This window comes from Pongo pygmaeus, chromosome 2 (genome assembly GCF_028885625.2).
Source record: "Pongo pygmaeus isolate AG05252 chromosome 2, NHGRI_mPonPyg2-v2.0_pri, whole genome shotgun sequence".
Lineage (NCBI taxonomy): Eukaryota > Metazoa > Chordata > Mammalia > Primates > Hominidae > Pongo > Pongo pygmaeus.
This window is the reverse complement of record NC_085930.1, coordinates 167309231-167336216: the sequence shown is the minus strand read 5'-3', so window position 1 is coordinate 167336216 and position 26986 is coordinate 167309231. Positions and strand designations below refer to the sequence as shown.

The window sequence follows — 26986 nt, the reverse complement described above, 5'->3', positions numbered from 1 at the left end:
GAAAGTCTGTGGGTAGAAATAAGCAAAGGGTTCTCTTCTGATGATATTCTCCTTCCCTGAAAACTCGGCCACAGAAAGAATCATCAGACATCTCTGCCCATTACAGTCATGTGTCTCTTAATGATGGGGATATGTTCTGAGAAATATGTTGCTAGGCAATTTTGTCGTGTGACCATCATAGAGTGTACGTCCACAAATCTAGATGGTATAGCCTACTACACATCTAGGCTATACAGTATAGCCTACTGGTTTCTAGGCTACAAAGCTGTATAGCATGTTACTGTACCTGAATACTATGGGTAGTTGTAACAAAATGTTTAGTATTTGTGTATCTAAATATATCTAAACATAGAAAAGATACCATTAAAATATTGTATAAATGATTAAAAAATGGACAGCTGCATAGGACACTTAACATAAATGGAGCTTGCAGGAATGGAAGTTGCTCTGGTTGAGTCAATGAGCAGTTAATTGAATGTGAAGGCCTAGGGCATTACAATACACTACTGCAGACTTTATAAACACTATATACTTAGGCAATCTATCTACTGTAACTTTGTTATTTTATAAACTTTTAACTTTTTGACTCAGCTTAAAATGATGCACTGTATGGCTGTACAAAAATATTTTCTTTCTTTACAGCCTTATTCTATAAGCTTTTTTCTATTTAAAAATTTCTTTTTTCTTTACGTGTTAACCTTTTTTATTAAAAACTACAACACAAACACACATATTAGGTTAGGCCTACACAGTGTCAAGATCATCAATATCACCAGCTTCCACCTCTGTATCTTATCCCACTGGAAGGTCTTCAGGGTAATAACATGCATGGAGCTGTCATCTCCTATGACAACAATGCCTTCTTCTGGAATACCTCCTGAAGAACCTGCCTGAGGCTATTTTACAGTTAACTATTTTTTTATACACAGAAAGTGCACACTCTAGAATAATAATAAAAATATGATACAGTAAATACATAAACCAGTAACATTTATTATCAGTATCAAGTATTATGTACTGTCTATAATTACATGTGCTATATTTATATACAACTGGCACTGCAGGAAGTTTGTTTGTACCAGCATCACCACAAACACATAATGCACTGAATTATGACATTTTAGGACACCTATGACCTATGATGAAAAGGCCATAGGAATTTTTCAGCTCCATTATAACCGTATAGGACCACCATGGTATACACGGTCCATCACTGACCACAAAACATCATTATGTGGTATGACTGTACATAACTCTACAGTATACCTTTACAAGAAGAAAATTCTAGTATTTTCTGGCAAATAGAATGAAACATCTTTTTCAGTTTCTATCAGTTAGGTTACAATTAGTAAATTAATTGCAGCTATCCTTTATCAATGTTTTCACTGTTCTTTCTTACTCTATTTTTGAGGAAAGACTAATTTTTTTAAAATTTCAAAAACAGCACTTGTTTATTGGAGGAAAATAAGTAATACAGAAAAGAAATGTATAGAGTAAAATCTGAAAGTGTCTGCTTTTACTCCCATTTTGCAGGGGGAGCTAGTCCACAGCTTGGAATGAGAGAAGGCAATGTTACACAATGGGTAAGAACAGTCTCTAGAGCTAGATGTATACTAGGGCTTTCTGCAATGATGAAAATGTGCTAAATTATCTCTGCTGTCCAAATAAGACAGCTACTAGCCAAATGTAGTTACTGAACACTTGAAATGTGGCTAGTACGAAGAATGAACTGGATTTCTAATTTCATATTACTGTAATCAATTTAAATTTAAATGTAAATAGCCAAATGTTGCTAATATCAGCTCTGGCCCTTACAAGCTATGTGACCTCAGGCAAGTAACTTAACTAACCTGTATGCCTCAGTTCTCCTTTCTTTAAAAAGGAAATAATAGTATTTCTTATAAGACTGTAGTAAGAATTGTAGAATCCTTGTAAAGATTTTAGAAATATCTCAAACATGATAAATATTCAGACCCTCTTCTGGGTTCAGTGAAATACATATAATTCAAATACACACACACACACACACAAATACAAACACACATTGATAAATATATGTAGCAATTTTAAAAAATAGCATCATACTATTGGCACTAACCTGAAAATTAGAATTTTCAACCAACAATATACCACAGACTCCTTCTCTGTCAAGACATTCACAAATGTACCAAATACTTGCTATGTGTCCCAGTACAGTCTTAGGTGATTAGGATACAGTGTTGAATAAGTTAGACATGATCTCAAACTTCATGACAATAAATAAAATAATTAGGTCATAGTAACAATGGAAGAAGGGATAGCTACTATAGATTACAGTAGACAAGGAAAGCTTTTCTGAGATGGTGCGAATTTATCATTTTATAATCCATCCTTTGCTCCCTGCTATGGTTTGAATGTCTGTGTCCTGTCCCCTTCAAAATTCATTTTGAAACTTAATCCCCAATGCAAAAGTAATAAGAAGTGAGGCCTTTAGGTGGTGATTAGGACATGAGGGATCCACCTTTATGGATCGGATTCGTGCCTCATAAAAGAGCTACAGTGAACTAGCCAGGCCCCTTCGACTCCTTCTACGGTGAAGCTGCAGTGTGCAAAGTTCAAGGTGCCATCTTGGAAGCAGACATCTGGCCCTCACCAGATACCAAACCTACTGGTGCCTATATCGTGGACCTCCAGGAACTGTGAGAAATAAGTTTCTGTTCTTTAGAAATTACCCAGTCTCAGTTATTTTTTAATAGAAGCACTAACACTCCTCACTGAAGAGTCTCATATTATCACTGAGTTTTAATGTATCCCACAGATTCATGCTGCCCTGAGCCTGACATACCTCTCTATAATACCATCTTTTACCTCCTCTACCCTTTCCCTCTCTCCCATCAGAAAGTCTCAATGTATGTCTAACACTCCCTACCAAGCCTTCTGTCTTATCCCCATTCCTAAGGGTCACCCAGTCTCAGTACGCATCCCATTCCCAACCTCACGTTATCATAAGCCTCATTCCATCTCTGAACCTCATATTATTTCTGAGCTTCTCACTCTCTCTAAAATTCTTCACCAATTTCTAAATATTAACCTAACTTTTCTATCTCTTTTAGACTCATTCTAAATTACAAGGGGGTGACATTAAAGATGAGATCCTTTATGTCAGTCAGTCATGGAAAGAGCAGAGAGAGGGTATGATAGGGAGAAGGGAAAGAGAAGAGCATGTTCAAAGGTTCTGAAGCAGAAAAAAGTTTACTGAATTTGAGGGCTTGAAAGAAAACTTGTGTGACTGGGCCATATTAGTAATTTATTTACTATTTCCATTATTACTAGACATTGAAGTTGTCTCCAATTCTCCACTATAATACACTAACAGACAATGCTATGATAAATATTTTTCTACATATCTTTGAGATATGTAATAATTCTCTAGAGTGTTTCCTAGAAATGAAATGCTGGGTCATTTAAATTTTGGTGGGCACTGCTAAGTCACTGGCAAAATACTCACCGGGTAAGTAGGTCAAATGGTATTTCCATCTCCCTATGTATGTGTACACACATATAGCATGTAAAACAGTATAATATAAACATGAAATTAACTGAACCAAACTTACCATGTCACTATTTCACAAAGACTAATATATACTCTATGTTATGGCTAGAAGCCAAGATACAAATTCCATGACTATCTCTTTCCAATTCCATTATTTTCTACATTGAGTTATTTGTATTGGTTAGTCTAAACAACCAACTGTAAACAAAGGACAACAGTGTTCTAGTGCAACTTTGCCAGATGCTTCCCTAAGAATTGATTCAGCTGTACATCTCTCGTTATTTAATATAAACTAGCAAATCAATTCAAAGAGAATTTAGATGTATTAGAAGTCTAATATAAAGATTAGATTTTTTTAAATAGACAAAAGAATATGAGTATGAAGGTGGTACACTGTTGTGGGTAAAATAATGAGCATCACTGATCCACCACTATCACTAACTATAGATGTTTGACCTCTCTAAACTGTTGTTTTCTCATATGTAAAATGGGGTTAATAAAGGTATCTCTTCATGGAGTGAATGTGCAAATTAAATACACTGATCTCAGTAAAATACTTAATGTAATGCTTGGCAGATAAAAAGCACTCAGTAAATCTTAGCCATTATTGCTGTTATTTCCTTCGAGCTTTGTATTGAGTTTGCAGAAATAATGTTCATGTAAACTACAGGTGAAAGTGGCTTCATATACCTACTGTCACATTCTTGTGTCCTTCAGATATCCTAAACTCAATTTTACTATCCTACTCATACCACGGCACTACAGTTTGCCATAGAGAATTCTTGTATGTCTTGCCATTATAGTATGGGTGCAGCTTAATACATTGACTTAAAAATATTGTGATGTGAACTTGTTTCAGACTACTAGCAAATTACAGTGGCTCAGTTTATTTACCTGGGTCCATTTATTCAGGTGAATGTCCTTTCCCTCACTATGAACAAATTATCACAGATGCTTATTTTCCTTACAAACAGAAATTTAAAAAGAAATCTTCAGAAAAGATCTTCCTTTATTAAAAAAAAAAAAAAAAAAAACCACTGCCCATCACCAAAAAGCAGTTTATAATTGGGATTTTAAAAAAACTTTTATTTTAGGTTCAGGGGTACGTGTCTAGATTTGCTATATAGGTAAATTGCATGTCATGGGGGTTTGGTCACCCAGATAATAAGCATAGTACCTGATAGGTAGTTTTTCAATCCTCCCCTCCTCCCAACCTCCACCGTAGGCAGGCCCTGGTGTCTGCTGTTCCATTCCTTTCTTTGTGTCCATGTGTTCGCAATGTTTAGCTCCAACTTATAAGTGAGGACACGCAGCATTTGGTTTTCTGTTCCTGTATTGGTTTGCTTAGGATAATGACACCCAGCTCCATCTGTGTTGCTCTAAAGGCCATGATCTTGTTCTTTTTTATGGCTGCATAGTATCCCATGATGTATATGTACCACATCTTCTTAACTCAGTCTACCATTGATGGGAATTTAGGTTGATTCCATGTCTTTGACTTGGTGAATAGTGCTTCAATGAACATACACATGAATGTGTCTTATGGTAGTACAATTTATATATCTTTGGGTATGGGTAATAAGATTGCTAGGTCAAATGGTAGTTCTGTGTTAAGTTCCTTGAGAAATCACCAAACTGCTTTTCACAATGGCTGAACTAATTTACATTCCCATGAGCAGTGTATAAGCATTCCTTTTCTCCACAACCTTGCCAGGATCTGTGATTTTTTTAATCCGTAATAATAGCCATTCTGAGTGGTATGAGATGGTATCTCATTGTGGTTTTGGTTTGCATATCTCTAGTGACTAGTGAAGTTGAGAACATTTTCGTGTACTTGTTGGGTGCATGTATGTCTTCTTTTAAAAAGTGCCTGTTCATGTCCTTCTCCCACTTTTTTATAGGGTTGTTTTTTTGCTTGTTAATATGTTTAAGTACCTTATAGATTCTGGATATTGATCTTTGTCAGATGCGTAGTTTGCAAATATTTTCTAGCATTCTGTAGGTTGTCTGTTTACCCTCTTGATAGTTTTTTTTGCTATGCAGAAGCTCTTTCATTTAATTAGGTCCCATATATCCATTTTTGCTTTTGTTGCAATTGCTTTTGGTGTCTTCGTCATGAAATCTTTGCCCATTCCTATGTCAAGGATGACATTTCCTAGGTTATCTTCCAGGGTTTTTATAGTTTGAGGTTTTATATTTAAGTCTTTAATCCATCTTGAGTTGATCTTTGTATACGTTCTAAGGAAGGGGTCCAGTTTCAATTTTCTGCATATATCTAGCTAGTTATTTCAGCACCATTTATTGAACAGGGAGTCCTTTCCCCATTGCTTGCTTTTGTTAACTTCGTTAAAGATTGAGCGGTTGTAGGTGTACAGCTTTATTTCTGGGCTCTCTATTCTGTTCCTAAGTATCTGTTTTTGTACCAGTACCATACTGTTTCAGTTACTGTGCCTCTGAAGTATAGTTTGAAGTTGGGTAATGTGAAGACTCCAGCTTTGTTCTTTTTGCTTAAGATTGCTTTGGCTATTCGGGCTCTTTTTTGGTTCCATATGAATTTTAAAATAGTTTTTTCACTTTTGTGAAAAATATCATTGGTAGTTTGATAGAAACGGCACTGAATCCATAAATCACTTTGTGCAGTATGGCCATTTTAATTATATTGATTCCTCCTATCCATGAGCATGGAATGTTCTTCCATTTGTTTGAGTCATCTCTGATTTCTTTTAGCTGTGTTTTGTAATTCTCATTATAAAGATCTTTCACTTCCCTGGTTAGCTGTATTCATAGGTATTTTATTCTTTTTGTGTCTATTGTGAATGGAATTGTGTTCTTGATTTGGCTCTCAGCTGGAAAGTTGTTAGTGTATAGAAATGCTACTGATTTTTGTACACTGATTTTGTATCCTGGAAGTTTGAAACTCCAGATTCTGGAAATTCAAATGACTTCAGCAAAGTTTCAGGATACAAAATATAGGAGTTTTGGGGCTAAGACCATAGGATTTTCTAGGTACAGAATCATGTCATCTGCAAACAGATAGTTTGACTTTCTCTTTTCCTATTTGAATGCCTTTTCTTTCTTTCTCTTGCTTGATTGCTCAGGTCAGGACTTCCAATACGATGTTGAAAAGGAGTAGTGAGAGAGGGCATCCTTGTCTTGTGCTGGTTCTCAAGGGGAATACTTCCAGCTTTTGCCCATTCAGTATGATGTTGGCTGTGGGTTTGTCATTAATGGTTCTTATTTTTTTGAGGTATGTCCCTTGAATGCCTAGTTTGTTGAGAGTTTTTAACATGCAGGGATGTTGAATTTATCAAAAGCCTTTTCTGCATCTACTGAGATGATCATGTGGTTTGTTTTAGTTCTGTTTATTTGATGAATCATATTTATTGATTTGCATGTGCTGAATCAACCTTGCATCCCAGGGATAAAGCCTACTTGATTTTAGTGGATTAGCTTTTTAAGGTGCTATTGGAGTCCGTTTGCTAGTATTTTGTTGAGGATTTTTAATTCTACGTTCATCAATGACTTTGGCCTGAAGTTTTGTTTTTTTGCTGTGTCTCTAGCAGGTTTTGCTACCAGGACGATGCTGGCCTCATAGAAAAAGTTAGTGAGGAGTTCCTAACTTTGGAATAGTTTCAGTAGGAATAGTATCAGCTCTTCTTTATACATCTGGTAGAATCTGGCTGTGAATCTGTCTGCTCCTGGGCCTTTTCTGGTTGGTAGCCTTTTTATTACTGATTCAATTTCAAAACTCATTACTTGTCTGCTCAGAGATTCTATTTCTTCCTGATTCAATCTTTGGAGGTTCTATGTTTCCAGGAATTTATCAATTTCTTGTAGATTTTCTAGTTTGTGTGCAGAGAGGTGTTTGTAGTAGTCTCAGAGGGATTTTTGTATTTCTGTGGGGTTGGTGGTAATGTCCCCTTTGTCATTTCTGATTGTGTTTATTTGGATCTTCTCTTTTTTAGTCTAGCTAGCAGCCTATCAATCTTATTTTTTCAAAGAAACAAGTCCTAGATTCATAGATCTTTTGTATGATTTTTTTTTCTGTGTGTGTGTCTCAATTTCAGTTAATTCAGCTTTGATTTTGGTTATTTCTTGTCTTCTACTAGCTTTCGGATTGATTTGCTCTTGTTTTTCTAATTCTTCTACATGTGATGCTAGGTTGATAATTTGGGATCTTTCTAATTTTTTGATAGGGGCATTTAGTACTAAAAACTTTCCTCTTAACACTGCTTTAGCTATGTCCCAGAGATTCTGGTATGTTGTACTTTTGTTTTCATTAGTTTCAAATAATTTTTTTATTTCCACCTTAATTTCATTGTTTATGCAAAAAGAAGTAGGTTGTTTAATTTCCATGTAATTATATGGTTTTGAGCAATCTTCTTAGTATTGATTTCTATTTTCACTGCACTGTGGTCCAAGAATGTGGCTAGCATGATTTTGGTATTTTTGAATTTGCTGAGTTGTCTTATGGCTGACTGTGTGGTCAATTTTAGAGTATGTGCCATATGCAGATGAGAAGAATGTATATTTGGTTGTTTTTAGGTGGAGAGTTCTGCAGGTGTCTATTATGTCCATTTGGTCAAGTGTTGAGTTCAGGTCCTGAATATCTTTGTTAGTTTTCCACATCAATGTTTTGTCCAGTAATGTCAAGCAAGGTGTTGAAGTCTTCCACTATTAGTGTGTGATTATCTAAGTCTCTTTGTAAATCTCTAAAAACTTGTTTTATGAATCTGGGTCCTCCTGTGTTTGGTGCATATATATTTAGGATAGGTCTTCTTGTTCAATTGAACCCTTTAGCACTATGTAATACCCTTCTTTATATTTTTGGATCATAGTTGGCTTATAATTGGTATTTCTATTAATTACAGTTGGCATTCTGTGTCAGTCTTGGAAAAAATATTAAATATTTCAACTGTATCATAGCTAAAACGAAGTATCTTTCTATGAATATGGAGCTCATATAATGTTAGGTGTGAAGTAACCAAGCAACAGTGTTCCTAGCTCCTGATTCTCTTAATAAGTTTAATAGTATTTCACAAAAAAGTGTTAAAGGACTCATATTAAAACACAAAGGTTAACTCTAATAACTCTTTAGCACATACAGAATAGGATCCAACTGGACCAAAATTATTCTCATAGCCACAGTAGTAAAAGGCTTTCCCTTGTTCTCTAGTGAGGAGAAGCAGCAATTGATATCTGAATCTATTACATGTAAAATTGCAGAATATAGTATGTAGGTATGCAGAGTACATTATAATCAGTTTTTATTCTAGAGGATGAGCTCAGTCATTCCCCACATAGCTTTCTGACATCTTAAAGAACATTTCACAATATTGTTTGCTTTCATTAACAGAATTAGTAGATATTATCTTATTATTATAATCAAGGGTCCTTAGACTAGCAAAAATAGGACAGCAGCACCTCTTTCAGAATTCTGGCTTAATAAGGCTTATTTCACTCTAGGTGTGCTTTACATGATAATGTGATCCCTACTTTACATTATATTTATAATTCAATGCCTTTGCCTCCAGTGACCTTTTGTGAAAAATATCTCAAACTAGCTATTTTTGAAATGTCGAAGCTTCATTTAACCCCGATTTGACCCACAAAATATATTTTTACTGAGTCAACGTACCACTCTATTATTTTCCTTCCTTCTTTATGGGTTTGGATTAGGTTCTGGGCACATACAGATTCCATTCCCTGACATCTACCACCCTCCCAGTCCCTGAGATAAACAAGTAAGTTTTTGTTTGTCAACAATAAAATCCCTGAGATCCAAGAATCAGCTTCTGGCAAATGAATGCTTATTTCCAACTAGCAAAGAATAAAAGGGAGCCAAGGGCTTTAAGAGAAATTGGACTTAATCTACCTTTTAATGTTTTTACACATTTGCTATACCATTACTAGCAAGCTGTTTGAATATGGGAAGCCTAGGACAGCTCTTCCTCCCGGCAAGTGGTAGGTATTTTCAATATGGAAACTTTCAACCCCTCATATGGAGAATACTCTCTTGCTATAAGCTCTGAGATGAGAAAATACACAAGGCCAGATTGTGGTAAGAAATGTGGCTCTACTACGCCAGTTTTTTGAATATCAATTATGATTCATTGCAGTACCAAACTACCAAAAAGATAGATGAGGAAAGGTTAAAAGGTTAAACCGCTTATAAAATACAAAGAAAAAAATAACCAAAAATTATGGAAGAGAGAACCCCAAGGTGGGGGTGTGGAGAATAAAGAATAGTTCTAGAAGATAAATGCAAAAATGATGTTATCATTACAAAATTATAATATTACTAATTTGCAATTTTGTCTCATATCTCATAATGATTACTCTTTAACTTTTATTGTAGCTATATCATGAAGCAGATACGCAACTGTTTTTGCAATTCAAAGATAAAATGTCTTCCATTACACACACGAAAAATAAGTAATTTTGGAGAGTCATTGTAATATATTTAATATTGCATACATAAGAAAAAGCAGAGGTTGTTTACATTAAGTATTCTTAAAAGTTCAGTGGTCTGCATTTATCCTTTCAAATAACATCAATGTGTGGATGCCAAAATTACAATGCACACAAATCCACTCATTGACAAATTTCACTTGTACACAGCATAAATACTATAATATATTAAAATCAGAAATAACCATTTTCTTTGATGAATCACTAAGAATGCTACCCATGCTTGATGTTTAATTAACCTCCCTACTTCCTAGTTTCCTTATCTGTACTCCAGGGACAATAATATTATTGTATTTATATTATGATTATTATAAAATTAGAGAAATTCTATGTAGTTAGTATAATCTCTAGTAAATAATAAATGCTCAATAAAATAGTTACTACAAAAAGGAATATGTACTTATTAATACTATCATTACACTTATGTTACTTAGTTTCAATTCCAAATCATGTTTTATTTTAAGATATTTATTACTGTTACATAAAATGTTATCTATAACTGCCAGGACATAGATACATGCTGCCCCTGAGTCCTACTTTCTTGATTGTCCAACTTTCCCGTTCAGACTGGGCTCTGGCCAGGTCTAAGACCACTAACTATGGTTGCAAGGTAAACCTAGACCGGGCCAGGCTCCACTTTCCTGGAGTCATTTTTATAGTTGTGAATTCACTACTCCTTCATAGAAGGACTTTTGATAGTATTTTCCTTTTGGCCCTGACCTTTAACCATGAAGCACTTAATTTGGTCTATACAAACACTCAACAGTCACCTCATGAAAGGAGTTCAAAGAAGAGGGAATTCTCTCTGTTTCTGGTCATGGTTCCTGAAATTAACATTCCTTAATTGTTCCTCTGACTTAAGGCACAGTAAGATTGCTACTCAAATCTGTTATCTGAATAAATTTCGTCTAAGGATATTTGTCAAATGAGATCAAGATATTTTTCCAGGAAGAAACAAAGAAAGGTCTAGAACAATAGTTCTCAACGGGTGCAGTTATTGTCCTTAGGGCACTCTGGAAATGTATAATGATGTTTTTAGTTGAGGAGACTGAAAAAGGCATTAAGTTGGTATAGCAAGAATTCTAGATGTCCTGGCACTGCTCTGGAAAGAATTATTCCATGTTGTGAATGCCCTACCAGATACATACGTAAGTGAAATTCCTTGAGTAATTATTTGAGCTTGGAACCTAATTATACATAAACACACAAAAAAACTGTTTTACACGTCTTAACTCATGCTAAATTTTCCAGAACTCGCCTACTAAGTAAATCGAAAGACTGTTATATTTTTCTTTTTGAGTTGTTTACCACTTCAGAAGATAATTTCAACTCAAAAAATTCAAAACTTTTTGAGTTGTTTACAACTTCAGAAGATAATTTACTTAGGGCAATGTCCTACATGGTATATCAGTTGCCATGATACAACACAACTGTATTAATCTGCACTGATCTCTATTACATTTATTCATGTGGGTATATATGCATTGATATTTCAAAATGTTAAATATATAGAAAAAGTTGACAATATCTAGGTGAATATTTTGAAATTAGGTTTTATAGTTTTGTCCACAATTGAATATACTAGGTTCAACATTTTTTTCTTATGAAGCAATCAAACTATTAAGATAGCCAACAGTTAAGATATTTTACAAAGAAATAATAACGTTTTGCTCTAATATTCACCTGAACACTCTGCTTTTCTTTATGGTAAAACTATAGAAAAATAAGCAACTGATGAAAGAGTGATGTTTATTTCTGATCAGTAGAGAAATCTGTATTGGAAGAATAAAACGTCTGGGTTAATTATAAGAGGGAAGGGGGCAACATCATACTTTGATGGCAACTTTACTCTCAGTACTTTCATTTACTTTTCCCTGACTTCCCCAGTTAGAATAATCTGTTTTTTTTCTATAAATTTTTGTGTTTGCTCAACATTTTTACAATCATTGAACTCTGGCTTACATAATAATTGTATCTATATCTAGTCCTCCAACTTGATAGTAAATTTCAACGGGTAAGGGTGATATTAAAGACTAATTTGGGCTGGGTGCGGTGGCTCATGCCTGTAATCCCAACACTTTGGGAGGCTGAGGCGGGTGGATCACGAGGTCAGGAGATCGAGACCATCCTGGCTAACACGGTGAAACCCCATCTCTATTAAAAATACAAAAAATTAGCTGGGCATGGTGGCGTGTGCCTGTAGTCCAAGCTACTCTGGAGGCTGAGGCAGGAGAATGGCGTCAACCCGGGAGGCGGACTTTGCAGTGAGCTATCTCGCCACTGAATTCCAGCCTGGGCGACAGAGCGAGACTCCGTCTCAAAAAAAAAAAAAAAAAAAAAAAAGGCTAATTTGGCTCCCAAAATGCCTGGTAAATTGTCAAAACAGACCTACTTTTACCACCTAGGGTCCTAGTTATATTGCTGTTTTTAAACAATGAAACTTTTGACAAGTTTCCTAACTTCTCTAAGCCTCATTTCCTTATGTTTAAAATGGGAATATTAGTACATGCACTGCTCATTTCATAAAAGTATATGGGAATCATGAAATAATGTAAAGGGTGGTATCTTGAAAATGGTTACAGTATACACAACATAACGTAATATTACTGTTAATATATCAAGGATTATTTTTCCATGAATATGTTTAAAAAGTTATTTAAAAATAATGTCATTATGTCTAAGAGTCAAGTTTTAAAAATAATTTAGCTCCCATTTTATAATGGAAACAAGAAAATAAATCCATTTATAAAATTTATATAATATTAATGTTTGATAAAATATATATATTCAAATGAATAAAGAAAGCTTCCATAGCAGTCAGCCAATGTCTTACAAAGATCAACAACTGGAATATTGCACTAGGTAAATAAGTCTTTCTAATCTAGTTATTAATTTCATTTATTACTTCTTGATACTTATTTGACACTTCCAGTACATTAAACCAACTTTCTTAGCCTGCCAAAAATGATAGATTATGCTTCTGTGCATTCCTTTTGTTATCACCATGTCTATTTTCAGTATATGTGCATGTGTGCATTTGTCACTGAGATGCCTTAAGAACCTCTAGTGAGGATAAAGAGCCAGCTATATTGAGAAGGCTCATTTCACAAAACATTCTATGCATCAAACTATGATTTTTTTTTAAAGCAAACGTTTTAAAAATAATGAAACAAGAAGGAAAAATGACCCTTTCTTCTCCAACTAAATCTTATCCTTGGTCACACACTAAAAGGTTTTCATGATATTTTGTCTGGATCTGGAATGTAAACCATATCAATATTTGTAAGGATTTACAGTTTTTCCCCTTTATTTCACAGTAGTTTAAATTATTAACAAAGATATTAAGGCACTGAGTCCAGTGAAAAACTATGGAATTTTAAGTGCAAACACTGTAGATGACCAATGAATTTGGTGTGGATGGTTCATACTTATGTTATGCATTCTAGTTGACTTAATTTTTTTATTTGATAAGCTAAAGGAACTACTCTAAGGCTAAATGTTACCACTATTATTTGACTGATAGGCTGTTTCTGTCTCTTACTAAGCAACCAGTACTCACTTGATTATACTGGTCCTTTTTAAAGTTCCCAAATTGCTTGATCAGTATTCCAGGCCAAAAGTTGGAGTAGTCCAGAACCTAATGCCATAGATAAAACCCAAAGGGAGATAGGAAACTTCTCTGACCAGAAGGTTTTATAATTAAACATGACTGAATGGCTCTTAATTGCCTGTAGTACTCAGAGAAATGAGACAGGTTTATCAAAGATAATCCTTATATTTGTATTTGAGACATATATAGAGGCAGATATTTCCCTAATTACTCAGAGGTCATATTTGGAAAACTGTAACTAAACCAAGCACTTTTTTTTTAATGAAAATGTCACAAAGAAATGTAATTTCACATGTGACTTTGGGTTATATTATACAGTATTTTGTTATATAAAACAAGAAATGGTATGTACTTCATGGAATTTCTTTTAAAATAAAATGTTTCTTATTTCATTGTTGTCTGCTCAAAATATTCACTTTACTTCCATGTACTACCATGGGCAATAAAGCCATTCTTTTAGATGATTTCGCAATAATATGTAATAAAATTATCTTTTTTTTTTGGTCCAGTGAATACGACTCACATTATGGTCCTGTGAGCATGCATGCTGCTCACCTCTTCCCCATTTTAAGAGGCATATAAGTCAATTTACTTAACAACAAAGACTATAAACCCTACATTTCTGCCTTGTAAACTCTGTCAATAACATGGATTCTGATGAAAGTCAATGTTTCCATCTTTTAAACCTCCTTTTCCCCCCAACACAAATTAAATAACAGCTTGGCCATATTGAGGTCCTTAGTTTCATAATAATAGTGTGTTGGTCACATAATATAGCCTCAAGCAGGTATCTCACTACAAGACCCATGTTAACAGTGGTTTAGCTGTATTAGTCTATTAAAGAGCTTTTTTAAAGGTAGAAATCTTGTTCTTACTTTATAATGAGAATAAATTGGGCAAAGAGGGATTTACTTTGTTGTCAAAACTAAAATTTATTAAACAAGATTACATACAATTTTAAAATAAATATTTTAAATTGATAAGTTGAACTTAACGTGTTATAAATTCATACATGTACTTCTCCTATTTAAATTTATTTCTTAATAAATTAATAAGTACTAGTTCATAAAATCTAAATAATAGGCTTATTACCTTAAAAGGGAAAGATGATGTCCACAAAGTTAAAAGACAAAAAACAGCTTTTTAAAAAAATGCCTTTTTTTAAAGCATATACTGTATGTTTTCTAAAACATATAATACCTTAAAAATTTATCCACTCAATACCTTGTAATCATCCCTAAATCTAATGGGACATAAACGCATTTCATCAGAGATGAAATTCTTCAATGACGGCTAAAATGAGAATCAAAAAATTATTATAATCTAGTAGTTTGGCTTGCAGCAAGCATTAATCAGAAGTCATAATAAATCCACATGCTTCTTTAGACAGCACATTAGTCAAACAGTTTTCTATGATAACGACAATGACTAATGGGCTCTGAGTTAGAAGGGTCAATCATAAACTCATCAAATGCTTCATTTAATTTCTTAATTTGGACAAACACAATTTGTTTATGGGAAAGATATCAGGTGTTCGTGAATGAATAATGGCTATGAAACCAAACTCCATTAATCAGCTCATGATTACAAATGACTTAGAGACTGTTTATTCTAATTTCATTCATTTGGGTCAACAAAGAAAACATGAGCAAATGAAAACATTTAAAAAAAAGCACAGTTATTTCTCCATATTTAATAAGGCAATGATAAATACTCTCTCAATAACTGTATCAAAAGGACTTTATTACTCAGGGTTGATACCATTCCTTTTTATAACTGAGTTGTTAATGCATATGATTTATAATGAAACCAGGTAGGGAAAAACTAAAAACAAAATAGTACACTTCACTACTACCAAAGTTACACTCATTTTATGAGTTCTCTCTGATTCCTCAGGCAGAGGTAGTCACTTCTGTGTTTCCAGTGCACTTTTTAACACTTTGTAGTTTTCCTGACACATAGCAGTAGGGTCTCAAATATTTTAAATATAATAGACGAACGGTTTATAGTACAATGCTATACTGTATCCATATTGCCTGCACAGCTCTCTCCTACCTACACGAGGAAGGTGAGCTACAAGGTGGGAGGAATAGTGTCAGGAACTGTTACATTCCCATTGCCTAGCATAGGGCCTGGCACAATTTATTTTTGTATAAATAAATTCTAAGGGAAAGTACTCTGTCATGTAAAATTCTGACTAAATGATTTCGGTGATAGTGGAGTGTTCTATGTTATTTTGAAAGTACCTAAAGAAAAAGCAAATTTCATTGTAATTACTAAAATAAATTTGTTTCTCCTTTGCCTTCTCCTTCCTTCTTCTACAATCACTAAATGGCACTTTGGGGGACTCACTGGGCTATCTGGGACTGCTGACTGATCCAGCTGCCATCAGGTTCTATGCTTAGAATAAGCTTTATTTGCTCCTTCTGACCCACTCTGTGCCCTCCTCCACCCTAACCTGGTTGATAAACTTCATGGACTACATCACATAGGTTGCCTTGCCCTTGAGCTATTTAGTGTTTGAGTTTGGCCAACAGAAGACACTGAAGGGACAATAATTAGAGGGCAAGAAGAAGGAGGGGCTAGGGTTTATTTCCTGCTGATCTGTAGTTTGACAGTGGCTACATTTCTTTATTGAAGGCCAAGTTTCTGTTGAGGCAGACCTCTCACAATGCTCTCAAGATGCTCTATAGCTGATCTCTTCCCTTTCCTTTTTCAGGTCTAGAAGTGGTAAAGACTCACAGCAATTGCTGGGCCAGGAATTTTGATGGGTCATCTTAAACCTGCCCAAACCTTTATTAATAGCCCATTCATTAATCTATCTGATTATGCCATTGAGTGTGCCATGCTATTCTTGCTGCCACCTTTAGCTGTACACTTGCTCATCTTTGGTTCCAACATTCCCTCCCTAGCCTCCCAAGTTCTGAGGCACAATCTATTATCTATAGTTAGTTAGCTTAATACTGGCTTGTCTATATTACTTCAGCATGCTGATCCTTACCACTATATCTCATGACATATAGACTCTGTTTTAGGTATCTCCATGGTAACTGTTTCTGTTTTTGACTGCGTACTTGCAATCTTAAATCGTATCCTACTGATGGGTTGCAGAAGAGTTTCTTGATGTCTTACCTGTTCCTGATTCATTATGTTATTCCCCCATTTCAACTCTTACTTCTGACCCTGAGTCCCAAGTTTTGAGAGTATGACATATTTCGAAAACTATCTTCACTAATATAAAATAAAATTACTAATACATAGAAGTCTACAAAGAGTAGACTACTTCATAAAGAAACTAGTCATAAATCTTTTCTAAAATATACAAAATATAATTTATGACCTGTTTTGCTTAAAAACAATGAATGCTTCTCAATTATAAAATATTTTCCCTAAAGTTTTTCTTTTTTTAATACCAAAAATAGTGTAAGAAAGGCATATCTCATGTACGTGAACCTTTGAGGAATGAATTGTCATGATTTAACTCTCATAGCTAATCTACTGAACTTCCAACATGTAAATCACTTGTTTGTGACTGATATCTTTCTATAATGCATTATAAACTTGTATACTGTCTTTCAAATTTTCAATTACAAAAGAAATACAAGCTTATTTTAAATCAAAATACTATGAGAAAGAAGAAAATAAAGACACCCCTCCCCATCATAGTTGGTGAGTATTCTCCCAAGGCTTTTTGTATGCATGTTAAAGATACACAATCAGAGTTATTAGTAAAAGTATATGCATGGCACCACCTATTCTTTTGCAACTTCATGTTTTTCCCTCCATAATGATTTGATAGATATTTTCCCTTGTTAGTCAGTACATACAGCCCTGCCTCTTTTTCTTTAAGATCTGCACAGCATTTTGCTGCACAGTCAGCCTCCCACATCCATGGAGGATTGATTCCAAGACTCCCTGCAGATACCAATATTCTCGAATACTCAAGTCCCTTATATAAAATGGCACAGGACAGTCACCCCTTCAAATCCATGGGTTCCATACCAGTGGATATGGAGGGCCAACTATATGTCTTCTTAAACAAATTACTGCTGAACTTCATTCATCCTTTCTTGATGACCCAGAGTATAATTATGAACATTAAACCATCAAGCAGAGTTTGGGATTATAAAACAGCGATGTCCTTAAGGGGTTATAGAAAGATATGCCAGTCACTAGACTCCTGCAGTTTTTTTAGCTCTTTTGTCCATTATTTATAATTTGTCCATGTCTTCCTTGTCAGAAATTAGTAGGTCAAATTTAAGCACTTTCTACTATTTCTTAATAATTTACTCTAATTAATATGACAGAGGTTTAAAAACTAGGCATCAAATGTAAATAAGGCATCAAAATCAGTGAAGAGAAGGAAGAATTATTTAACAAATGGTATCAGAAATGATTAGCTCTTTGTAGGGGTGAAAATAAATCTGTCTTTAGTTTCAGCATTAAACTCCAAAAAAATTCAAGAGTTAAAGATACAATACCCATAAAAATATAAAAACAATGACCAAATGAAAATATTGAATATTCATCTAAGAGCTGAAAGAGAAAGACCTTTGTGTAGTAAGAAATTTGGCCTGGCCTTAGTCTTCAGCTCCTCAGAGGTCAGAGTGACATTCAAATTTGTTATTCAAAGTGGCTCTCTCAGACCACGCCTGGTATTTATGCTGAGAAAGCAACTTAAAGTAGGGCCAGCCACACCTAACAGTATTAGACTGAAGGTAGGGGGTGGCTGGCCATGCTAAAGAGACCTACAATCATGCACCAGATAATAATGTTTTGGTCAAGAAAAGACATAAGATTATAATAAAGCTGAAAAATTCCTACCGCCTAATGACGACAGGGCTGTCCTGTGTTTGTGGTGATATTGGTGTAAACAAACCAACTGTGCTGCCCAGCATGTAAAAGCATAGCATAATAAATGACGGTGTTACCGGCTTATGTATTTACGGTACTATACTTTTTATCATTATTTTAGAGTGTATTCCTTCTACTTATAAAAAAAAGTTAACTGTAAAACAGCCTCAGGCAGGTCCTCCAGGAAATATTACAGAAGGCACTATTATCATAGGAGGTGACAACTCCATGGGTTTTATTGCCCCTGAAGACCTTCCAACGGGACAAGACATGGAAATGGTAGGCAATGATATTGATGATAATCCTGACCCTGTGTAGGTTTAGGCTAATGTGCACGTTTGTATCTCAGTTTCTAACAAAAAAGCTAAAAAAATTAAAAAAAAGTTTTTAATGGCTGTTCAATGTGTTTGTGTTGTAAGCTAAGTGTTATTTAAAATGGTCAATAAGTTAAAAAAATTAAAGTTTATAAAGTAAAAAGTTACAGTAGCTAAGTTTAATTTACTATTGAACAAAAAAAATTTAAATGAATTTAGTGTAGTATAACTGTAGTGTTTATAAAGTAAACAGAACTGTATGGTAATGTCTTAGGCCTTCACATTCACTCACCACTCACTCCCTGACTCACCTGCAAAGTCCATTTACAGTAAGTGCCCTATCAAGTGCATTATTTTTTATCTTTTATAGCATATCTTTACTGTACTATTTCTATGTTTAGATATGTTTAGATATACAAATACCATCGTGTTAACGTTGTTTACAATATTCAGCACAGCAACATGCTGTTCAGGTTTATAGCCTAAGAGCAACAGACTATAGCATATAGCCTAGGTGTGTAGTAGGTTATACCACCTAGGTTTGTATAACTACACTCTATGATGTTTGCACAATGACAAAATCGCCTAATGATGCATTTCTCAGAATGTATCCTCATCAAGTGATATATGACTGCACACTCTATGATGTTCACACAATGATAAATGGCCTCATGGTATTGCAATAAACATAATGAAAAATATGCAAGAACTGCGAGAGATCACTTCTTACTGTAATATGTAATTTTCTGGAGAGGTGGACTGCTCATATGGAAATAATTAGTGTCACATGGCATTTGAAGCAGATACATGCAAGACTTGAGCTCATCACAACAGCAACAGGTGGTGGCTAAGAAATTATTACAGTAGTACAGTATATATAACAGTTAATTGTGTGCAGTTATGATTGAACAATACATCTTTACATCTGTTTCCCTTTCTCTCATATGCAAATGGCACAATGCATGGTTTGTAGGTGTTCATGTGTTTAAGTTTTGATAAATTTTAACTTTCTATAATAGTTCATATATTTTATAGTGGTAAATAACATAGACTAGTATCTACATATATTTTATACATTCATGACATACGTGACTTTTTCTTAATTTTCACAATACCTCTAGGTTACAGTGGCCATCTGTGAGTTTTTAAAATTGTCACAAATCTACAAACAAAATTTACAAAATATTTATGCCAAAAAAAATCCTTGTATAAGTAGACCCATGCAGTTTAAACCCATGTTGTTTAAGGGTTAACAGAACACAGTAATATTTAGTCTCAAATTTAGAATGAAATGATACTACATTAAGTATAGAAAAAAATACAATTTCAAAATACACATGTAATAATTCAAAAATAAGCAATCTTCATATTCCCTCACCAAATATAAGCACTAAATATTCCACAGGTATCTTAATTTTTTTTTAAGTTGTCAGAGTGATATTTTCCCACAACTTGCCCAAAAAATACCCATCATGTTGATTTTTATAAAACATCGAACTCATATAAAATATACACAAACTATATATCTAAAAATAAAAATATAAAATACCTGACAACTTGCAAACTAGAGATTAATAAAATAAAATGTGATAATACGCAAAAGTGCTTTGTAAACCGGGAACTGTTATACAAACATAAAACATTATTATCTTTATTTTTTAATTTTTTAAAGATGAGGTCCTGCTATGTTGCCCAGGCTGGAGTGCAGTGGCTATTTACAGGCTATTCACAGTCATAGAACACTACAGCCTTGAACTCCTGGGCTCAAGTGATCCTCCAGCCTCAGCTTCCTGAGTAGCTGGGACTACCGGCTCATGCCACCATGCTTGGGGCAAGACATTATTAAATCAGCAACAGTCACAAAGCAGCACAGATATCTGTGATATAATTTATAAAAGCAGCTATTTTACATTTTTGAAATTCATGATATTTGATGCAAAAAGTGAAATTATTTTTCTTAAAAATGACATATAATTGCTTCTTCTGTAAGTTAGTTCATTCCAGTTCTGAATCAGTAATATGTATATTTTAAAATATTAGCTTTTAGTAGCTAGAGAAAAATGAGAAACATTAAAGTAAAGCCAATTATTCCTTCATACATCTGACCAGAAAACGTTTATTAAGCACAAATGATGTGTAGGTTCTTGGTGCTGGAGATCCAAAAGCGAACAAAGCAGGTAACAATCCTAACCCTGATACAGCTTACATTCTAGTGGGGAGAGACAGATATTGAAAAAAAAAATTAACTAGAGATGGAAACAGTGGTAAAACAGAAAAATGAAGCAAGCAAATGGGACAAGAGGGAGGGAGGGTGTGTGTGTGTGTGTATGTATGTGGAGTGGGGAGGTGCAGTTCAGCCAGGTGACATCTGAGTAATGACCTGAAGGAGGCAAGAGAGTAAGCTAGGTACTATAGCTATTTGGGGAAGCATGTCCAGGCAGAAGGAATAGGCAGCATTAAGGCCTTGAAGGGGAAGCTGCCTACTGAGACTAAGGCATACTAAGAAGGTGAATGTGATTGAGTGAGGAGAACAGGAGATGAAATGAAAAAAAGATAGCTCATCAGATTCTTAAGGGCCTTATTTTCTCTGGAGTAGGCATTAGGTTCTGGCCTAACGGTATTTCTGGCCAGGTGTGTGGCTCACGCTTGTAATCCCAGCACTTTGGGAGGCCAAGGCGGGTGGATCACGAGGTCAGGAGATCGAGACCATCCTGGCTAACATGGTGAAATCCCATCTCTACTAAAAATACAAAAAATTAGCCAGGCGTGGTGGTGGGTGCCTACAGTCCCAGCTACTCGGGAGGCTGAGGCAGGAGAATGGCATGAACCCGGGAGGCAGAGCTTGCAGTGAGCCGAGATCGCGCCACTGCACTCCAGCCTGGGCAACAAAGTGAAACTCGGTCTTGAAAAAAAAAAAAAAGTGGTATTTCTGATCAAGGTTTTAAAAGGACCACTCATTCAGTTGCCATGTTAAAAATACAATGGAACTAGTGGGAATCAGGCAACCAGTAAAGAAGCTATTGCACAAATTCAGGTGAGAGATGGTGATGACTTGGTCTAGGTAAGTGGTAGGAAAGGCAGTGAGAACAAAGATTGTACATATGTTTTAATGGCACAGACCCCAGAAGTTACTGATAGATCAACTGTGAGATGTGGGAGAAACAGTGTAGTCAGTGACCATTTAAAATCTCTGAAGAGTGAATAAACAGATTTTGAAGGGAAGCTGAAACTTGGAAGAAAGGGCAGGCATGGTGGTACTTCACTGCTTTTGAGGTTTTGACCTAAGGGTAGGTCATGGTTGTAGTAAGACATGGCTGAATTGCTGAGAAAACCCTGTGGCCTTTTGGCCTGAGAACCAGAGGGAACAGCCCCAGGCAAGTCCAGCCACTGGAAGTAAGGAGGAATCCTAGAAAAGACAGAATCAGAGAAAGGCAGACCTGATTATTTGTAAATTCTGCCTAAGTCTCTGACAGCTGAAGCACTCCCGTTCAGGACATACTCGCAGTTTGAAGATGAGGTTAAATTAATTAAATTGATATTTCAGCTGCTGCCCACTATAGGTGAAAGTAAGTTACAATTTGGGTCTATCCAAGTAAACTGCCTGCTAAAACAAAAACAATAATGCTCTTCAGAGGAACAGAATAGAATGCAGAGTATTCACAACCAAATATTCACAATGTCTAAGATACAATCAAATAATCATTCAACATCTAAAGAACAAGGAAAACTGGACCCAGCGTCAAAGGAAAAGAAAATCAACAGCAACCAACCTTGAGAGAACTCAGATGTTGAAATTAACAGTAAAGATTTTTAAATGGCTATTTTTAAGGTCCCATCCAATATGAGAATAAAACAGCCATTATAACTATGCTCAATGAGGTACATAAAAATACACTATAATGAATTAAAAATTGAAAATCTCAGCAGAGAAAAATAAAATATAAAAAAACAAAACAATAATTTTAGAACTGAAAAATGTTAGAAATTTTAAACTTCACTAAATAGAAATGGCAGGATCAGTGACCATGAACAATGATAAAATAGAGCGATAGAGATGATCCAACCTGAAAACTCAGAGAAAAAAACTGGGAGGGAAAAAAGAGCAGGATGACCGTATCAGTCCATTTTGCCTTGCTATAAAGGAATACTGGGGCAGGGCGCAGTGGCTTACGCCTGTAATCCCGGCACTTTGAAAGGCCGAGGGGGGCAGATCATTTGAGGTCAGGAGTTCGAGACCAACCTGGCCAACATGGTGAAATCCTGCCTCTACTAAAAATACAAAAAATTAGCAGGGTGTGGTGGCAGGCGCCCGCAATCTCAGCTACTCGGGAGGCTGAGGCAGGAGAATCACCTGAACCCGGGGGGCGGAGGTTGCAATGAGCCAAGATAGTGCCACTGCACTCCAGCCTCGGTGACTGAGTGAAACTCTGTCTCAGAAAAAAAAAAAAAAAAAAAAAAGGAATACTGGAGACTGGGTAATTTATAAAGAAGTTTATTTTGGCTCCTGGTCCTACAGGCTGTACAAGAAGCATGGGCCAGCATCTGCCCCTAATGAGGCCTCAGGAAGCTTCTGATCATGGCAGAAGGCAAAGGGGGAGTCAGTATATCACATAGCAAGAGAAGGAGCAAGAGAGGGAGAATGAGAAGACACTACACTCTTTTAAACAACCAAATCTCATGTGAACTCAGAGCAAGAACTCACTCGTTACCACAAGGAGGTCATCTAGCCATTCATAAGGGATCTACTCCCATGATCCAAATACCTCCTGCTAGGCCCAAACTCCAACATTGGGGATCATATTTCAACAAGAAATTTGGAGGGGACACACATCCAAACAATATCAATTATAAAGACGAGGAAGAAGTGGAAAAGGCATCTAATGTGTAAAACAGAAAACAGTGCACATTTGAAGAAATTACAGCAAAATAATTTCCCAAATTTGAGGGCATAAATTTGCAGACTGAAACACATCATATTCAAACTACTGAGAACCATAAAGAGAAAATATTGAAAACTGCCACAGAAAACCAACACATTACATACAGTAACAACAATGACTTCAATGACTAAACTTTTCATCAGAAAAAAGAAAGCCAAAAGGTAGTGAACACTATCTTTAAAGTGATGAAGGATAAGAATCTTGAAGGATACCAACCTTGACCTAACTGATATTTTATATAACACAACACCCCCAATTGTAGAATATATATTCCCTTCAAATGCACTTGGTACATTTGCCAACAAACACTGTAACTGAGGCCAAAAATAAGTCTCAAAAAATGTAAAAGAATTGAAATAATATAGAGTGACTATGCCAACTTCCCTGTCCAACCAATATGGAATAATAGGTGCTGATTGTATTTAAACTCCTGTCTGAAACAACCAAGGGGAAAAAAGAAAGAAAGAAGAAGAAAAACGGGAAAAAATAAATGGAAGAAATAACTTTCAAAACACTTGACACCACACAAAGTAGAACATTGATTTTCAAGGTCAGGAGACAACGGAGATGAGCCCTATGACTGCTGTAGTTACTGCTTTGAGTTTCCAGCCATAATGCTGGGAAAGGGAACCCAAGTAGAGCTTAGTGGACCAAGTTAGTTGAGGAGATGGAGCTGCAGGCACCTGGGAGACCAAGATGCCCACAGTTTGCAGAACAATATATGAGAGAAAGAACTACACGGGGCTGGGCGTGGTGGCTCACGCCTGTAATCCCAGCACTTTGGGTGGCCGAGGCAGGCAGATCACCTGAGGTCTGAAGTTCAAGACCAGCCTGACCAACATGGTGAAACCCCGTATGTACAAAAAAATTATAAAAATTAGCCAGGAGTGGTGGCACATGTCTATAATCCCAGCTACTCAGCAGGCAGAGGCTGCAGTGAGCCAATATTGCACAACTGCACTCCAGCCTGGGTGACAGAGTGAGACTCTATCTTAAAAAAAAAAAAAAGGAAAGAAAGAAGGAACGGAGGGAGGGATGGATATATTCTTTCCAGGAGGTAGACCATAGGAACGACTACAAAGGAAGGAAGGAAGGAAGGAAGGAAGGAAGGAAGGAAGGGAGGGAGGGCGGGAGGGAGGGAGGGAGGGAACTGTACAGAAAGAGAATTCAGAAATCAGTGGAGACTCACCCTTAAAAAGAGAATTCAGAAATCGTGGAGAGTCACCCTTAAAATATTGATTGGCAAACGCAATTGAGAAACCATCCATGGCTAAAGAAAGAACCACCTGGTCCCTAGTGCCTAAAAGAATACCTGGCATATGAAAGATGCTCATTAAAAATTGTTGAATGTTGAATGAACTAAACATTCTAATTGTTTTTTTAAATAAATTATACAGTAAATTTAAATGCCATAAAATTATTTTCCAAAGTGAAGAGGTGATAGGAAATAAAATTTAAAAGAATGAACACAGGCTTAGGCAAAATATGCAATGTTCAAATCCACATTATAAAAAAATTTACATCATTATGTTTCTAGATATCTTCCTAATAAATGGTTCTAATTCATATTACATACAATTTATTTATAATTATATACTATAAAGTTTGAATATAAATGTGCTTGCCTCACGAAATGAATATTATCCAATTGAATTTCCTGAATTTTAAAAGCAGAAATAATCAACTGTATCCAGATATACAAAAATTCTTTCATCTAATTAATAATAATTTGCGCCTGTAATTTGGGAGGCTGAAGTGAGTGGATTACTTGAGCCCAGGAGTTTGAGACCAGCCTGGGGAACATAGCAAAACCATATCTCATTTAAAAAAAAAAAAAAAAAAGGATATGAAATGTTAACAGGGCGTGCCTGTGGTCCCAGCTACCCAGGAGGGTTGAGGTGGGAGGCTCACCTGAATCCAGGAGGTCGAGGCTGCCATGAGCTGTGATCATGCCACTGCACTCCAGCCTAGACAACAGAGTGAGATCCTGTCTCAAAAAAATAAGTTAATAATAATAATAATGATGATAATAATAACTTGCTAAGTCCAATTTACTTTTCAAGGTCTTTGGTTAACAGTTTCATAATGTCGTTAGAATGACAATAATTTAAAAGTCGTCTTTTTAAAACAATTTTTAAAATTCCAAGGCCTTAGTAACCTTTCCAAATTACTATGCAAAACTGAGAAATAATGACCATTTTAAGTATTGCTTAAGAGAGTTAAAACAGAAGGAATTAATTACCTCACATCAAGTAACTTAGAGCCAATAAAAAGTACACTTAAATGGAATCTACTACTGTCACATGAAGAACTGTAAGGAATTTATAGGGTTTAACATATTCCTTCCAGGAGGAAGACCATAGGAATGACTACATACTAAGTATTTAAAAAATTTAAAAAGTATTAAATTCAAAATTCCTTATTTTAATTCAAAATTCAAAATGATCTTTTATGAGCATATATAATACAGCATTGGCATATTTATTTTAAAAACTTTCTGAAAACATTAGACATGTATAAGGTTCTTAAATCAGATAGCATTTGATGACAGGTCATTTAAATGAATTGAATATATTAAATGTACTGTACAGATATTGGAAAGCTATTCTGGAAGTTTTTGTATGTATAAATTTCCCATCACACAGTCTGATAAATCTTTTCTATCTCAGGGTTTGCTCTAAAGGAAAAATAAGTGTATTTTACTTGGTTAAAATTACAGATCAAAATGCCTGGGGATGAATTTTCCTTTCCAATTTATGAATGGGAGGTGAGAAAGAAACATACAAAAGAGCAATCTAGACTCCCTCTCCTGTCCTCTCATCTTCTTTTTGTCTCACTCTATACCTCTGTTCCTGTATTAATTTATCTAGCTAAAATTCTAAATTATGTCATAGTCCTATATGAAAAGTCAACTTCACTGGTTTAGAATACTTTGTGAATTGCATTACATATAAATAGGAGCAAATGAAATGAGCTGCAATTGTGGGTATAGGCAATAACGTTCCCACTCATTTGGAACCAAAGAAAAAAATATCCAATCCGTTAGAGTATTGTAATAATCAGCTTTCCCCCTTGTATTCAAAAAACATAAAACAGTAATTATCTATGTGCATATAATAAAGTTGGTTCAGTGTTTTCAATTATAGGAACATGAAAATCGTAAACATAAAGTATTAGGGACATATCCCCCATTATTACTCTCAGAACAATTACCAACAATAAAGCCAAGTGCTGCTTATTGAAAAACTAGAGAAATTATTATGGA

The 26986-nt window shown here is 35.2% G+C and overlaps 1 protein-coding gene across 12 annotated transcripts in view; it reads right to left on the bottom strand.

Moving 5' to 3' along the window:
• The window catches only part of RSRC1 (arginine and serine rich coiled-coil 1), a 431570-nt gene that overhangs the window by 131840 nt on the left and 272744 nt on the right, over positions 1–26986 (bottom strand). The window lies entirely within an intron of this gene.